The 17,759-nt window shown below is 47.4% G+C and overlaps 1 long non-coding RNA gene across 2 annotated transcripts; it reads left to right on the top strand.

Moving 5' to 3' along the window:
* The first annotated feature begins 6,138 nt into the window (after nt 1-6,138).
* Nucleotides 6,139-14,602, top strand: LOC109455810 (uncharacterized). Of its 2 annotated transcripts, none has more exons than XR_002138750.3 (3): nt 6,139-6,348; nt 11,388-11,572; nt 12,827-14,602. It is a non-coding gene; the product is annotated as an uncharacterized LOC109455810 (long non-coding RNA). The 2 variants fall into 2 exon arrangements; XR_002138749.3 differs by lacking the exon at nt 6,139-6,348 and adding an exon at nt 9,445-10,549.
* The last annotated feature ends 3,157 nt before the right edge of the window (nt 14,603-17,759 follow it).

Below are 17,759 nucleotides of genomic sequence, written 5' to 3'. Positions count from 1 at the left end.
CAATTATTTACATATTTGTTTATGTATTGCCTGTCTCTTTCACTAGAATGGAAGCTCTATGAGGAAGGAACCAGGCCATTCTGTGCACTGATGAATTCTCATCCTAAAACAGTGTCTTGCACGTACTTAATAGATGTTTGTTATTGATAGAAATTTTTATGCAACTGTAGACTTTCTAAAGAATTACAGGAAAAAGTTTTATATTTTCTTGTAATTCTTTAACTCTAAAATAAAAAGATAATGCTTACAAAAGTTCAATTTCTTTTATTTTTACTTTATTTAAAAATTTTTACTGCAATTAAAAAATTAATACACTTCATGTTTTAGATCAGTTTTAGGTTCACGGCAAAATTGAGTGTAAAGTACAGAGTTCCCATATACCCCTGCTCTCCCCCCCCATCAATTTCCCCAACCAGAGTGGTACATTTGTTACAATGAGACCTACACTGACACATTGTCAACCAAAACCCACCATTTACACTGGGGTTTACTCTTGGTGTTGCGCATTCTATGAGTTTGGACAAATATATAATGCCAGTATCCACCTTTAGAGTATCATACAGAATAGTTTCCCTGCCCTAAAAATCCTTTGTGCTTTGCCTATAAAAATGTGTCAGAAATTCACTGGGCTGGGAGGAGTCGCAGAAGGTGAGAGGAGTTGCTACAAGTAAAGTGCATTTTGTCAAGTGTCTCCCTTGAAGAAGTCCAGGCCACGGGCTTGAGCACCCAGGTCTAGCAGGTGCCCGTCCTACCCCAGTGACACAACCGCTGAGGATCTGTCTCCCCTCCTCCCGGCATGCACTAGGACATAGGATGCTCTCCGTAATCCAGGTGGCATCTGGCAGGAGAGCAGACAGGCAAAATGCTGCCTCTGCGCTTGGTCGTTGCCCCAGGTCATGTTGAGCCTGGTTGGGTTTTGCTTTCTCTGCGCCCCCACCAGCAGCCCCCTCTGGACTCATGTCTGATTCCCATGAGGACAGGGGCTGCAAGGCACCTCTGTGAAAATCTGGGGCACAGGCACAGGCGTTCTAGGAAACCCCTCCTTTGAAGGGGAGCACAAAGGCAAAATGACCTCTAGCTCTGGCTCTGCGGGGGCCAGGGTATCGGTCCTCCAGCACATGTGGATCCCTGGGGAAATTTTGAGGGGCGCTGTGCTGAGCTCCAGGTACCACAATCAGTGAAATGGGACTTACTCCTTTGGCCTATTAATATAACTTCATTCAAAGCCACAGGTTGGTGTGGCCTGGGGACATTTGGTTGTATCATCTCCCCTACAAGCTGGCTCCTCCTCAGGAATTCTGTCTTCAGGGACCAGGTCATCAGAGGCAGAAACTGGGGCCTCATCCTGGACCTCCCCTGCTCCTGTCTCCTGGGGCCATGTCTGTGGGCAGTTTCCACCTCAGCAGGTCTCCACACTCCCCACAGCTTTTCATTTGACTGAACCAAACCTCTCCCAGGTATCTTCTTGGCCACCTGGTACCCAGAGGCCCATCCTGTGGGAATCCTTGGGCAGCACCCAGGACCACTGAGTCCTGCAGCCTCTGGAATGTCCATGTTCCATATCATTCTTCCCTTTCTTGGTGGAGCAGTTTGACTCCATCCTGCGCCTACAAGCTCTCATCCCCACACCTGCTGTGCCTGACACTGCCCATAACTTTGCCAAAAGCCATAAAGCAGAAGATGTTGACTTTCTGCTCTCCAAACAAGAGATCCTATAGTTACCAGGATCTGCCGTCATTCGTCATTCCCAGGCACGGGGATTATAAACAATTTTTTTTCCTTCTATACAATCGATCACCAAATTCTATCAAATTTGACACCTTAATGGCATTTCTCCTCTCTATTCACACAGATCCTGGCCTAGCTCAGGTTTCAGCATCTTGTCTGAACTATTTTAAGAGTCTCCTTGCTTCACCTTCTTTGGTTCTCTTTTATTCCATCCTTCCTCAGAACTGTCTAGAGCTTTCCAGAACTTTCCAAAGGTTGAGAGAGGCCCAGGCCCCTTTCTTATTTTATTTTTTGACATACTAAAAAGCAGACATGTCAAAGCAGGATTACAAGGTTATGATGAATTTTACACGTTGACTTTTAACAGAATTAATGCTTTAATTTAAAAAATGTAATGATATCCAGTTGTACTAGTCATAAGATAATTGTAGAATTAAAAAAAAAATAATATAGTACATTCCAGTAGTATAATCTGGTAATGGGACACAGGTTCAAATTAGTTTCATGAATATCACATTATTTTATTCTACCCTGTGACTAAATATTGTTTGGAGATAACCTCTAAAATCCGACTTCGGATTCCTTTGAGAATTAGAAGCCCGCCAAAGGGTCCTTCCAGCCTCCTACAGTGGCACAAATCAAACGTCAGTGTTTCCAGGGTCTGTACCGTGAAGTCCAAATGCCTTAGCCCCACTCTCCCCCGGTGTTGTCTCGCAGGAAGCCTTCGCTCTCTGGCTGTCACTTCCTAGAATGCCCGTCCCCCATCCTAACCTTTTCTGACTTCCATTCATCCTGAAGCTCCTTGACAGTCAGGTCTGCATTCCCAGCTCCTAGCAAGGACCTGGGAAACGAATGAATGGACATTCCAATAAATAAACATATAACTGAATGAAATGCCACAGAGCTCTATGCCTAGCAGTTCTCCGTTTGTTTTGGCCTGGACAATTTTGTTTGAATTGGTGTAACATGGTAGATTTACAAGACTGCCACGGACAAGTTCCGGTTCAAGGCCAAAGTCCACTTACTCTTTCCTCGGGGGCGTGGTTCCGGCTCGGAGCGGAGTCCGAAGGACCACCAGGTGGCGCCACGTCCCCGCTCTGGACCGTTACAATCCGTTTTCCCTTTTGCAGGGCCGAGGGAGCGTATTTCGAGACTGCAGGTTACTCTAGATTGTTTTCTCTAAGGAGCATCCACGAGCTCATTCTAAAATCCCAAATCCAGCCCAATGGAGGGAAGAAATTTTGTAAAAGATATCTAAATTCAGTTAATGGGAGAAATCAGTACAAGAAAATATTCAGAATATTGCCTCAATTTAGAGGCTACAGCTTAGCTGCACTGCCCTTTTGGGTCCTCTAGTTACCCCTGCTTCAGCAGCCGACGCCTCAAGAGAGGGAGTGGCTGTGCCTGTGAACACATCTGGCATCTGCCTTCTCAGAACAGACTAGAAGCCAGGTCCAACCAGCGTTATCCGTGTCTGCTGGTTGTTTGAGAGGCTAATGGATACACTGGCATGGTCTCTGGGCACAGACCCCTCAGAGCAGCTCCTCAGGAGAATATCTCATTCCCTGTGCCCCAACTAGCTCTGGCCCCTTCTTCTAATCAATAATGGCTCCTTCGTATACAGGCGCCAGCCTCTCACTGTCCTGAGCTACGAGGCGGTCCTTCCCACCTTGCTCAAGTCGGAGGACCCTCGGGGAGGTGGAGAACACTTCACTCTACTTCAAGTCCCCACTGGAACAATCCCGCTCCTCAGTTTCTTTCTTCCTGGGATTCCTTTTACTCACAGTCAACTTGGGTTAGTTTCATACTTACTACTTGGAGCCATAGATGAATTTACTGCAATGGAATGAGTATTATGAGTATTAGATTTGAAGCTAGACAGACACGCTTCGTGTTAACTGGCTCTGTGACCACTTGCCCTCCACGCCACCCCCCCCCCCCCCCCCCCACACACACATTAGCCTTTCCTGGATGCTTGTGGCCAGGATCACAGCTTTGCCTAACTCCTGGGGCCCTGTTGATTGTCGTCTATGTAAATGGCACCCTCAACTTGATCTCCAAGGGCCATTCCATCTCTGCAGTTACTCAGCTTGCTGAGTACACTGCATTGGTCATGCTGCCTGGGCGCAAAGCGCTCAATTCCTTCCAGACTGAAGCTTCTTCTCCACTTCTACAGCCTCTCCACTTCTAGCTGCAAATACTGTGTTTTATCTGACAGCCCTATACGCTGGGCAAGCATAGATCCTTGCCAAGCCTCTCCATGGCTTGGATGGGACGTGTCACCAGGTACTGATTCAGGTACAATAAGCATTCTTCTGATCACACTTGAGGCTGCCGTCCACCCAGCACAACCTCTGGTGGTCAGAACAACTTTCCAGAAGGGGCATTCGTTAGTTTGGCCTGTAGACCCAAACTGGCCCAGGCTGGCTCCTGCCTGAGGAAAGGACCAATATTTACGGTCTCCTTCCCAGTACCGCCTACTCTCTCCCCTTTCTCATCACAGCTACCACCATCTTCTCCCTCTTTGGACTTCCTGGGACCAGGATAGCCGGGAGGCTGGTTCTCAGGGCTCCTTCTCTGCGGCTATTTCTCTGGGTTTGCATGAACCCCACCATCACTGGGGGGTTTCCAGTCAGTCCTACAGATGGGTGATAAACAACACAGAAAAGGGGAGTAGCCCTGGAACCTCACGAACCCTTAGGGAACCTGTTCCCTGATTTCTGCTACTTAAACAGGGCGGAAGTCTGCCCAGAACATTTCTGAGCCCCTTCTGAGAAGTTTCCTATATGCCAGTGTACTTGGTACAAGCCTTTTAAGTCCCTTAAATCCTCACCCTGCTGACAGATTGGAGCTCCCAAAGGGCAGGGCAGGGGACTCCGGCCTACGTGTGTTGCCCAGGCAAACTGCCTGGCACACATCAGACTCTCCAATGATATTTACGAAGTAAGTGGATATAGAAATCAAGGCTGAAAAGATTTAATGATGTCCCCAGGGCTAGAAGCTACAAAGTGTCTGGAAGCAGAACTCTGGGCAGCAGGATGTTGGAAGCGGCAGCCAGCACCTGGTTATCAGAAGTGGTGGGCACCCCTTGTGGAAAACGTTTCTTTTCTCCCAGTCCTTACCAGTGCTTCTCTATGTTTCACTGATTGTTTGATGATGCCACAGGGAAATGGAATTCTAAAATAAATTCCTCTCTCTACCCTACTCCCTGAAACTTTTGAATATTTAAACCTAATATTACAAATTTTCTAAATTCACTTGCAAAATCCCAACAGCTTATCCAGTGAGCACAATGCAGATCTGAAGAAAAATCCCCAGTGAATTTTTATCTTTTCTCTGGTGGCAGCTGCTACACAATTTCAAAAAGAGGGGGAACAACCTCATCTCCATTCAGGCTCCACTTCTGAGCAGAGATTAAAATGGTAAAAATCTTAAGCTAGATCAAAGGGAAACTCTATTTCTATGTGGGCCATGGATGCTGCCTGCAGCAGTGTGCTTTGGAGAGAAAAAGACTCTCAATGGAAAGGGAACATTCTGGAACCTTCTAGATTGTGAGGCTCCTCCTCTGAAAGGCTTCCTTCCCTCCCTGGGGCCAGGTACAGACTTTTGGCAGGGGCCACCCTGTGGTTCTGCCCCATGCACCCACTCAGTCCTCCAGATTGGTACTCTGACAGGGGGGTCTTGTTGGGCCTGGACTGACTAGGTGCTCAGTAAACAGGTGCTGAACTCCTGTGGCCTAGGACAGTCCCAGTCCTTCTTTGTTACAAAACACAAGGAGGTAGGTCTCTTCCCTTCCCTTTGGACATTTAGTGCCTGGCACACAGTGGACATTCAGAAAACGTTCGTTGCAGGAATGAATTTTATAGTGTGTGTTTATGAGTATCTGGGATTGGAGTGGGGCAACAACAAAGAAATTATCAATACTTCTGTGTTTACTGAATGCTTATTTTGGTCAGCCACCACTTCACACTTTATCTGAATTATCTTATGTAACCCTCAGTCTGTGAGCCAAGAAGAGTTATTTTTCTTCTAGACATGAGATGGCGTAGAGGTTCTGGGACTCCACCAGGGTCTTAGGGCTGGAAGGTGACTGAGGTGGGCGACATAGCCAACTCCGTGGGACTCCAGGGCCTGTGTTGCTGCCGACACTGGCCCTTAATGATTCAACGTGAGTCCATTTCCGCCCTGTCACTATCTGGCTTCATTCTTGCGCTTATTTCCTTCGGTCCCGCTTTCTCAGCCTTCACCAGAAGCTCATGGCTCAGTATGGCTGATGGAAAATGCCAGGAGAGGCACTGGCGAGGCAGGCAATGTCCACCAGATGTCGCTGCAGACAAGGCGGAAGTTAGTGCGGAGGCCCTGGTGGCCCCAGCAGCAGGTGGGGAACAGGAAGTAGGACTCCTGCGTGTATTGAAACACGTTTCTGTGAGTGAAATCAATAAAACGTGTTCCTAAAGGAATCTTGGCCCAGGAGGAATTGGTGCGAAGCGCAGGCCTTGGTTCTACCTCTGAGTTTCACCTTTTTTCAGCCCCCAGATGAAGCAATGGCCACAGTCCCTCTTGGAAACTAAGGTGCTGCTCACACCTGAGATGATCCTACTAACCCAGGTGCCAACTGAGGTAAATGTGTTATTTGAGCCCTGTCCTGTTTCCTCCCCCTTTGGCTGATTCTCTGTGATAGAACTTCTTAGGGTTCTGCAATAAATGACAACGACTATTTGTCAATATGGACAATGACAACAATAGCTGAAAACAAAATCTTGCTTTAGATCTCACCTTGCCTAATTCTCACCATTAGAGTAAGATCAAGAAGCAGCATCCAAAAACCTGGCATTTGGGGAGGAGCTCCCCATTATAAACAATCCTGAGACTTTTCCCCATGAAGGGAACAGGGTCTCCTCTTTGTTCCAGTTGCCATAGAGAGGAGAGACTGAGTTGGGGAACCCACGAGTGGTGGATAGCCAGGGGGACCTCTGGAGGTCAGCCCTGCTGTCCAACCTGTGCATTCTGAGGTTGAAGACAGAAACCTAGAAGCAGGGTGCTGTGGGTTAAATAGTGTACCCTCAAATTTGCATGTTGAAGTCCTAAACCCCAGTCCCTGTGAATATGAACTTATTTGGAAATAGGGTCATTGCAGATGTAATTAGTTAAGATGAGGTCATAATGTAGGAAGTGGGCCCCTAATTCAATATGACTGTTGTCCTCATAAAAAGGGACCCTCAGAAGGAACCAACCCTACCAACACCATGATCTGAGACTTCCAGCCTCCAGAACTGTGAGATAATTACCTCTGTTGTTTAAGGCACTCAGTCTATGGTACTTTGTTAAGGTGGCCCCAGGGACTAACACACAGGAACAGTGTCCTGGGGCCATATTGACACTAGCAGTCCCCTAGGATGTGTCCACATCCAAGATGTGGAGACTCTCATCACTGTTGGTGTAACCTTGCCCTCAGAGCACAGGGGTAGAAGAGAAACACTTGTCGCTTTAACAAACTTTAAATCTAGGACTGAGGTCCCCGGATGAGACGTTAGCCTAGAATAGGAGGAAGTCCTCAGGTTCTCAAACCCAACCTTTCTGGTATATGGGATGGAGAAATCATCTTCTTTTACTGTAAAAAGAACTTTTGAGGACCTAAAATTCAAACCCCTTGTAGGTAAAGAATGCTCAAGGTGAGTTCCAAATCCACACCCCTTCTCCTCTCCATGCCCCTCATCTGCACTCAACATCACTGGGTGCCAAGCTCAGGTCCCTCCCCACCACCACCACCAGGCAGTATTGCCACTGAGGGTGCTTCTGAGGGACTCTTTTTTAGATGGACACCATACCCACCAAAACCAACCAGGCTGAATTCAGCAGACCACTCTGAATAGCAGTGGCGTCCTGGGCCTGAGGGTCAGCTTTCTGCCCTAGAAACCCGAATCCTCCCGTGTGGGAGAAGGGGGTGGAGAATGGGGCAAGGACATGTGCTGTGGGGCTGCCAGGAGCAGGCGTTGTGGTTGCTCTCACCAGTGTTTGAGAGGAGAGGATTTAAAAGTTCATCCTCTGTCCCAGGGATTCCGATTAGGGCCCGAAAGGGCACAGGTACCCAGCTCAGCTGAAGACACACCTACATCTGCTGACCTCCAGGCAGGTCAAGTTTCATCTTTTTTGGTAACCAAATACTAGGCTCTTTCCTAGCACTAAGAACTCATTAAACCAGACTGTTTTCTCTCTCTATGACAAACTCAAATTACTTTTATCAGTCATGGAGTGAGAGAGGGGAGCTAACCCTCTTCTTTTCCCAATGGTCTCTCCCAGAGAGCAAATATAAACCAAGGCCTCTGTAGTTCAATTACAGACGGTCACAAGCCTTTCAGTCACGCTTGTCCTACACCCGAGCTGTAGACACTCGTGACATCAGACCTACAGCATCCTTGTCTAGAGTAAAACTGGGTTTCAGGCTCTGAAGTTTTAAAGGAACCTTAGGGTGGACTGTATCTCTAGGTTCACTGGATACGATTTATGGTCCACCCTAGGATATTTTTGAGAGTGAACAGATGCTAAAAATAATTACCAGGTGTTAATTGCTCTATAATGAGCATAAACGGTGACTGTCCCAGATACCCTGTCCTAGAGAGCCCTGAAGAATTTCAAGTACAGGGGGTGACGTGATCACATTTGCGCGTCAGAAAGGTCACTGGCTGCAGTACCCAAGACAGGTGGAACATATTTTTATTTGAAAACATCAAACATGCTCAACGTAAAGAAATCAGATGGTACAAAAAGTATACAGTGACAAGTAAGTCCCCCTTGCCCTTAGCCTGAGTTCCTCTTCTGGAGAGCAGTCACTGTTCCCCATTGTAGTGTTTTCCTCCAGAGAGTCTGACGGTAAGAGCGTGATGTACACCTCTCCCTGTTGGCACAGCGGCAGCACATGGTACAACTGGGGTGGCCCTGGCTTTTTGTTTCTGTGCCTGTAAGTCATCCTAATTGGTACGCAGAGAGCAGCCGCAGGCCTTTTGTTGGCTTTAAAATGTTCCATGGTGCAGCATGTTGTTTTCAACAATTGCCCTGTTGGATGGGCACTGTGGTTGTTTCCAATTTCTTGCCATTTCAAATGATGCTGCAATTGATAGGAATGTGTACGCGGGAGGAGTTCCCTGACGTGGAATTGTTGAGTCAAAGGGCATATACGTTTATAATGTTATCAGTATTTCCAAGTCGTCCTCCATGGAAGAGAACCCATTCTACGCACAGATTCCCGTGCACGTGGATTTTAACTGCAGGAGGAACGCGAGTCCTAGTGACTGGCCCAGGTGGGTTATGCAGCTGGAGGCAGGGAGAGGGACCAGGTGATGACTGCAGCAGTCCAGGAGAGATACAAGGGTCTAATGGCAGGCGGTCATGGTGGGGTTGGCGAGGAAGCGACGATATAGAGCAGTCTCTCAGGAGGTAAAGTCAGCCTGATCAGGTGTTGGGGGGGTAACTCCACTTATCTACCTTGGGTAACTAAGGGATGAAGGTGACCTTATGAACTGAGGTAGGGGATGCAGTTTGCTGGGAAGATAGGTGGGGTTTGCTGTGGAGGAACTTGGGGCATCCAAGGGGAGACATCTAGAAGGAAGGTGGATACATGGGCCCGCGGCTGGAGAGAAGCCCTAGGGGGAGCCCCGTGTGTGTAGGAGGGGAGGCCTGTGAGCTAATGGGGCAGCCGGAGCCGCTCTGCCTGGGGAGATGGCATGGAGAGGAGACACAAGCCAGGGGCCTGAGGTGCAGAATTGCAGGAGGCCCTCCCTCTAAGCACGGGCCTGTCTTGAGGGTTAGGGCCTCCCTAAATGTTGCTGCCTGGTTCTCTCCTTGCGTCACCTTATCCCAGCCCTGGGGGAGAAACCTGGGGGTGAGCCATATTCAAGGGGTAGGCTGAGGGGAGAGGCACACGGGAAGGAGCAAAGAGACAAGGAATATTCTAGAGGCCACAGAGATAAACTCCTGAGTTAGTGAGTGACAGGTCTGGGGAGGGATGAGAGAGTGTCCTTTAGATAACACAATTAGGAGGTTGGAGGCACCCTTAGTGGAGCTGTTTTACTAAACGACAGAGGCTGGGATTCTATGAAACAATAATAGAAATCAGGATGTTTACTCATTGGTCGTATCCTAGCAACAGCGTCTTTTCAACAGAGGTAAGTGTTCTAGAACAGGAGACCAAATTACACAGGAACACGGTGTTCTAGAATGTCTGCAGGGTTTTGTCAGCCAATTTCCTACTTAAAGCTTCTCAGGAGATTGGTAAAAATTACCTCCTTTTTGTCTAAATTCACAGGTAGTCAATAAAAGGCTTTTATTACAGTAAAAGAACTGAAAAGCTTTGCCGGGGTCACCTCCCGGAATTCAGAGTTAACTGGAGGGGAACAGGGTAAGAGCGGGTTCCCAGCAGGGAAAATGAGCTGGAAATTGTACTTTGCTACCCTTTAAATCAGACATCACTAAATGTTCTTAAGACATCACTGTGGGGTCATATGTTCTCCCAAGAGAACACTGCCAGTGCCTTCCTTCCCCTCCCCCTGCGGCTCCTCCCGCATCAGTGTTGGCTGGTTCGACCTGTAGCTCACTTTCAGCAGCTTTTAATGACATACAGACAATGGGGGAAGGTATTAGACCTCCAAGGCTGCAGTCCCCTGTTTGGCGCTCCCTCCTGGCACCTCACATGCCTCAGGGAGAGCTCTTAGCCCACTGATGAATGATTTAGTTCTACTAACACCGGCTTCCAGTAGATAAATGGTGAGCTGTCTCTGAGGCAGAGGTTGCTGTTGGGACTCTCTTTGTGGAATTCTCTTCTCTGGTAAGTACTGAGGGACTGCTGTGTGCCGGGCTTCGGAGATGCAAGGATGAGTAAGGTTCCAATCTCCTCCTCTGTGCACTCATGTTTGAGCGGAGGAGATAACCTAGCAAACAATTTTCTTGGGGGAAGTGCACCAAACTAGAGGGAAGAAGCCAGATTGAGGGGTGCCTAACCCAGTGCTGGGCAATCAGCAGAGACTTCCTGGAGGAGGAGATGTCTGAGCCAGGTCTTGTTTCACAAGAAAGAGTCAGCCTGCTGGAAGCTGTGGAAACATGTTTCTGACCCTTGAAGCAGCTTCTGCAAACACAGGATGTTTGGGGAACGACAACTACAGGGTTTTGGCAATGCTGGGGCTCAAAGTCTAGAAATGCAGTACCCCTGCCATTGCACCTGGCACAGGGGAGACCTAGCAATTGCTGTGCCATAAAGGACAACATGACAGGGACCAGGACTTCCTTCAGGCAAGGGTGGGGGAGGGGCTCCCCGAGCAAATCAGTGTGAAGTGCAATGGTATCGTCCTGTCACGTCCGTCAGTCCCCATGTCCCTGATGATTACAGAATGTGGCCTCTCAGCCTGGCTGTGGGATGAGAGCACTGACGGACATGGAGAGGCCCAGCCCTGGGGGCTGGGAGAGCTTTAGGAAAGTTTAGAACAAGGACCTCTCATTCTCAGAGGTCCTTGAAGATGGAAGTGGGGTGACAGGGCCGTTCCTCAGGTTCTCTTATTAGGTATACAAATTAATACAAAATGGCGTTGGGTGGGGTCAAGCCCAGGTCTTTTCTGATGAGTTTCTTTGTTTTTATCATTATGTTTTTGGTTTGTCCTACGGGATGGCAGGAACTCGCTACTATGCTTATTGAAGGCACATCGTGGAGCTAACTTGTGTCATCCTCATAGCCACTTCATGAGATCCAGCTGGAGAGATGGCCAGACTGCTGCTGGTTTCTTTCTTAAAGAGCGACACCTTGAGACATGGAGCTGGGGCTCAGGACGCCAGGAAACGGTGTTCCTTTGACATATAGGTAGGTAACCATGTCTGAGTCAAGTCCTTCTCAGAAACTGGAGACAATCGTCATGTTCTGCAAGCAGCCGGGCATTTCTGACCCTGCCCTGGACTTCGCCTCCCTCTGTTAGCTTCTTGGTTGGGGCTCAAGGGAAACTGAGTAAGACATAACCCTGGGAACTAATAGACAACTCACTCCAGCCCCAGTTGCTAATCATTGGGTTAGAATTGCCCTGCTGGAAAGTCTGGAGAGCCTGGAAAGGTGCTGGGCCAGGCAGAAGTCTGGCCATGTGGGGGCTGTGCCCGTGGCCCTGAGACCTTGAGGCAAGTGCTGTGGGAGAAACACATGCCTTCTGTCAGGCGCCTTGGGCTTGGGTCCCAGCCTGCCCCCCACCTGTGTGGTCTTGGGCAAGTCATTTCCCAGAGATCCCAGAGTCTTCCCGTCTGAGAGTGGACGACAATCTATCCTTGCCCAGGGTTCTAGTGGGGATAAGTGTTAACACTTATGAAACATATTTTGTAAATAACATGCAAATGTCAGGGGTTCCTGCCCTTACTTTTCAGTCCCACGGGGGGGCGGGTCTTTGTGGATGGTGGAGTGTGGGAAGTTGAATGATGTATCTTTAGATTTAAAAAAAAATCTTTTTATTATGGTAATTTTGCAATACCAATGAAAATAGAATAAAATAATAATTTTCCGTGTATTCATCACCACTTGACACATTTGGCCAATCTTGTTTCATCCATCCCCTTTAAAAAAGCCAACTTTATTAAGGTATAATTTGCATACAAATGATGCTCCTAAATGTACCTTTTGATGCATTTAGACAAGTGTAGTAGACATTCTTGTACATTACCACAATCAGATATTTAACATTTTCACCACTTCCCAAAGTTCTCTGGTGCCTCTTCTCGGTCTACGGTCCATCCCTGTCGTCCCAGGGCCTGAGGCAGACCTTCCAGGGGAAACGTGCATCTTCCCAGGGGCATTCGGGTTACAGGCACAGTAGGGTCTTGTGTTCAGTAAAATTTGATGGTGCCTTCTCCCCTCTGAGATGCTGCAAACCTTTGGGAGGTGATGTTCCCCTTTACCTCGGTGAGCAAGACACTCAGCTTCGTCGGCTCAGCAGGCTCTGTGGGTAATGTTTGGGAGCCAGCTTTCAACACCAGGCACCACTTAAGCCAGTCTTGGATTTTCTCGATTTTTTGGATCTCCTTGTTCTTGTGGTTCGTTCCTCTGATCTGTGTTCCTCTGGCTCTGTCATTTGTCCAGGTCAATTTTAGGGGAGGAAGCATCAGCAGTCACAGCTTGTCACCTCGACGTGACTTTCTTCCAATTGCATCAAATCAATCGCATCAAAGGGAAGTCACATTGTTACCGGGCAGATTGTCCAGGACAGCAGCCAGCTTCTGACGTCGTGCACTCCCAGTTTCTGGGTTTGTTGAGTGAAAACTCCCATGACATTTTTATCGTTTCCCGTGATTGACCCCGAAGTCCAACTAATCTTCATCGGCATTTCAGTTTCAATCAGGAGGGAGATTCATTAATTGTGTGACAACACAGTGGTGATCTAATAATGGAGGAATAATGCCAGCTTAATTATTCCTGCTCTTTGTGACTATTTTAAAAACATAAAGTCTCTTGGCAGTGAATAATTATATACCGGTAGATATTTCAGTGGTTTAATCATTTCTTATTTTCTAATTCTAGGTATCTGGTTAGTGTAATGGGCATTTTTATTCATCTATAATAAAAAATCCAAGTATTTACAAAAATTAAATATGGCATTGAAGTCAGCTTATAATTACTGACTGCGATAGCACTGCCAACGCCACTCCTACAAAAGCTCCTGTCTTCACTTAGTCGCCCCTGGCAATGGGGGGAGACAATGCGTGCAGTGAGAAGAGCACACGTGGCTGTGAAGCCAGACAGACCTGCATGCAAGTCCTGCCCGCATCACTCACTAGGTGTGGTGTAGATCAAGGCTGTGACCTCCCTGATTCTTGGGTTCCTCAGATGTAATGAAAATATTTGTGTCTCCTAGGATTGTCAGGGCGATGTTGGCTATTGTTCTTTGCTTGTCTGAAGTGGATGTCATTTTAGATTTTCAGAATTACCATATCAAACTCTACACCACCAAGTTGGATGTCTTTCCTCACCCAGCTTATTCCGTAATATACAAAGCTGAACAGATCCTTCAAAACAGAAGGAAGGGCATTGGTTCATTAAAAAAAAAAAAAAAAGAAAGAAAAAAGAAAAAGGCCACGATGGGGAAAAGTTGGTGGAATCTGAATATGGATCACTTCTAGTCCTTAAAAAGAGAGAAAATGTCCTTAGCCCAGCAGGAAGGGCACAACCTGAGTGTCACTGTGTGTTAATGTGGGAGGGATCCATGTGGACCTAGTCAAAGGACGAGCTTGGCAAAAAAGCTTAGAACTGCAGGTAAGGGGGAAGCATTGCCTGGGAGAGAGAACTCTGACCTAGGGCCACCACCTTGCAGTCCTGTCCCTTGGAAAAGATACCGGGCCAGGCTGCTGCTCCCCAACAGTGATGCTTCTTCTTCCTAGGCTCTGAGTTCACACAGCACCCACCCCAATATCCTTAGACTTCTCATGCAGTGCTCTCCTGCAGCATCACATGGGTTTGTGGGATTCAAGGTCACAGTCTCCGAAGTGGGAGTGCATAAGATGGTCCGTTGGGGATTGGGACAAATATTAGAACCCCTATTTATATTTATTTTTTATCTGTTCTAATGTTCTATGTTTGGTTTACTGGTTAGAGTGTGTACAATGTGGTAGTTTAATCATATTATCACGTATAAAATTTATAAAAATAAAGGTGCACGTATTGACGACGCATACTCTAAATATAAAAATAAACCAATGGAACAAAATGTAGGTCCAGGCAGATCAGGCAAACAGATCAGGCAAACGCAGAAGCCTGACTTATGACAAAACAAAGCAGTGTAGACTAGTGGGGAGATGTACTTTTCATTAATGGCGCTGAGATAAAAATAACCATATAGAAAAAAAGGAAATAGAATTCTTCCTGATGCCATTTACAAAAATCAATTCCAGACAGATTAAAGACCCAGCTATGAAAGTCAAAATTATAACCCTTTAAGATGATACTATTTATCTTTATGGCCTGTAGTTAAGAATTTCTTAAACAAGATACAAAGAAGTATAGATCATAAAGGTAAAAATGGATAGATAGATTTTGGTAACATTGAAATTAAGAATTTCTGTTCATTAAAGAGACCCGAAGATAATTCATGAATCTGTCCATTGCTGGTGGGAATGTAAATTGGCACTTGGGAAACCAATTTGACTTTACCTAGTAAAGCTGAAAATGCCTACACCTTAGTACCTAGCAGAGTTACACTCCTAGGCCATATTCTAGAGAAAGTCTTACCAAGAATGCTCACAGCAGCATTGTTCTTAGTGGCATAAAATTGGAAACAGCCTGAGTGTCCGTTGACTAGAGTCCATTGACTGGAGGAGGAATAAATAAGTTCCTATTTTGTGTTTTTCCCTTTCTTCCGCCTCCTCCCCGCCCCACACAGGTTCAAGCTGTTGTTTCTCAGTCTAGTTGTGTAGGACACAGCTCCCTGGCCCGTGCTGGTGTTAATGAGCCTTGCGTTCCCCCCGGCTGAGGCCGTCTGTTGCTGGTCATCGGTCAGCAGCTCTCACAGGCTGCTGGCCGCTCATGCTGGCTGCCGGCCGCCTCATGGCATCACATGGTAGCCTATAGCAGCACACGGTATCCCGCGGCAGCACATGCCAACCTCTGGCTGCTCACAGCAGCCCAGCTCCAGGGAGAGCCGTTGTTCACAATTTTAGTTGTAGAGGGCACAGCTCACTGGCCCATGTGGGAATTGAACTGGTGACCTTGGCATTAGGAGCAGGGAGCTCCAACCTCCGGAGCCACTGGGCTGGCCCAAGTTCCTGGTGTATTTACACAATGAAATGCTCTACAGAAGCAAAAACAAATGCGCTACAAATGTGTGCATTAAAAAGGATGAATTTCAGAGTTCCGGTGAAGATGGCGCAGTAGGTAAATGCTGGGCTTCCCTTCTCTCACAACCACATCAAAAATCACAACTGAACTACAAAACAACCATCACTGAGAACCGTCTGAAGTCTAGTGGAACCGAAGCCCTACAACTAAGGACACACAGAAGAAGCCACCTCGAGACTGGTAGGAGGGACAGAGACATGGAACGGGCTGGTCCCACACCTGTGTGTGACCATTAAAAATTGGGAGGGATATCTCAGCTGCAGAGGTCCCCCCAAAGGAGCAAGGTGTCCCAGCCCACCAGGCTCCCCAGCCCAGGGTTCCAGTGCCAGGGAGAGAAATCCCCATAATTTCTGGTTGTGAAAACCAGCAGAAATTGTGGTTGAGTGAGGTGGAGGGAAGCTAAAGTCCCAGCAGCTCCTCTTAAAGAGCCCACACATGGACTTACCTACAGAATCCCTGGCTCTGAGCTCCAGGGCTGGGGCAGCAGCTGGAGAGGTGACAGGGACATATGGAGAGAGGGGAAACTAAGTTTTCTGGCTTCAGCACAATGTCTGGAGTGGCAGCTTTCTCCCAGATGGAAGAGCAGGCGGAGGCCATTGTTTCTTCGTTGAGCCCGCCCCCTCCCTGCGTGAAGACACAGGTGGCCGCAATATCTGAGTCTCCATCAAGCTGGCTGACACCATTTGTTCACTATGCCCTGGTGATTCTGAGACCCGGCCTAAATTTTGGGCACAGCGAAACCACTTCCAGTAGCTTTTTCATACCAACTGCCTGCCTTGGCTCATGCTACAGACTTTCCTAAAGTCTCTCAAAGATTCATGGAACCCAGATAAGCAGCATCTGGCTTAACATATTCTGTACCTCTGGCTGAGGTACCTCTGGCTTAGCAGTCCTAAGCCTGGCACTAGCAGCAGCTGCCTGAGTTTGCAGCTTGGCCTCTCGAGGCATTTCCAAGCACAGCACAGGTGGCCGCCATCTGCAGATTGCTTTGTGACTCCTGCCAGGTGGCCCCAAGTGGGGCATGGGCTGTGGCTGAACTTGACCTGCAGTGGGTTCCCTTCCAGGTGGCCTGGGGTTGTCATGCCCAGTAGCCAGCTTTGAAACGAGCTGGAGCATTACCCAGCTTCCTCCAAGGATGACACACACCCAAGGGGCAGGTTGGGCAGGCACTAGAGCCCTGTTGAGGCAGCTCTTGCTCTGTAGGGTCAGCCCTTGCACCACAGCTCCTCCACTGTAGTCATGGCCAGTCCTCGTAATGAGCCCAAGGGTCAAGTCCTACCATTGATGTGCAAACAGCAACCAAGCCTCAACTACAACAGGAGGGCACACACAACTCACACAAGAGATATACCTGGAGTGTGCAGTTCAGGTCACCAGGGAGACGGTGCCACTCGGCCCCACAGCATACCTACTACATAAAGCCACTCTACTGAAATCAGGAGACATAGCAGCCCTACCTAATATGTAGAAACAAACACAGGGAGGCAGCCAAAATGGGGAGACAGAGATACAGGTCCCAAATAAAAGAACAGAACAAAGTTCCAGAAAACTAAACAAAATGGAGACAAGCCATCTACCAGACTCAGAGTTCCAAACACTGGTTATAAGTATGCTCAGTGATCTCAAGGAGAACTTCAACAAAGAGATAGGAAACATAAAAATGGAGATAGAAAACATAAAAAAGAACCAGTTAGAAATAAAGAATACAATAACTGATAGAAGAATACATTATAGGGAATCAAGAGTAGATTAGATGAAACAGATGACTGAATCAGCGATGTAGAAGATAAGGTAGCAGGAAACACCCAACCAGAACAGCAAAAAGAAAAAAGAATCCAAAAAAATGAGAAGAGTTTAAGGGGCCTCTGGGACAACATCAAGCATACCAACATTCGCATTATAGGAGTACCAGAAGAAGAAGAGAGAAAGCGAGGAATTGAAAACCTGTTTGAAGAAATAATGACTGAAAACTTTCCTAACCTGGTGAAGGAAATAGATATACAATCCCAGGCAGCACAGAGAATCCCAAACAAGATGAACCTAAAGAGGCTAACACCAAGACACATCATAATTAAAATGCCAAAGGTTAAACACAAATAGAGAATCTTAAAAGCAGCAAGAGAAGAGCAGTTAGTTACCTACAAGGGAGCTCCCACATGACTATAAGCTGATTTCTCTACAGAAA

This window comes from Rhinolophus sinicus, chromosome 2 (assembly GCF_057876585.1).
Source record: "Rhinolophus sinicus isolate RSI-liver-muscle chromosome 2, RSI-T2T, whole genome shotgun sequence".
Taxonomy (NCBI): Eukaryota; Metazoa; Chordata; class Mammalia; order Chiroptera; family Rhinolophidae; genus Rhinolophus; species Rhinolophus sinicus.
The sequence above is the reverse complement of the archived record's forward strand: the minus strand, read 5'-3'. Positions and strand labels throughout refer to the sequence as shown.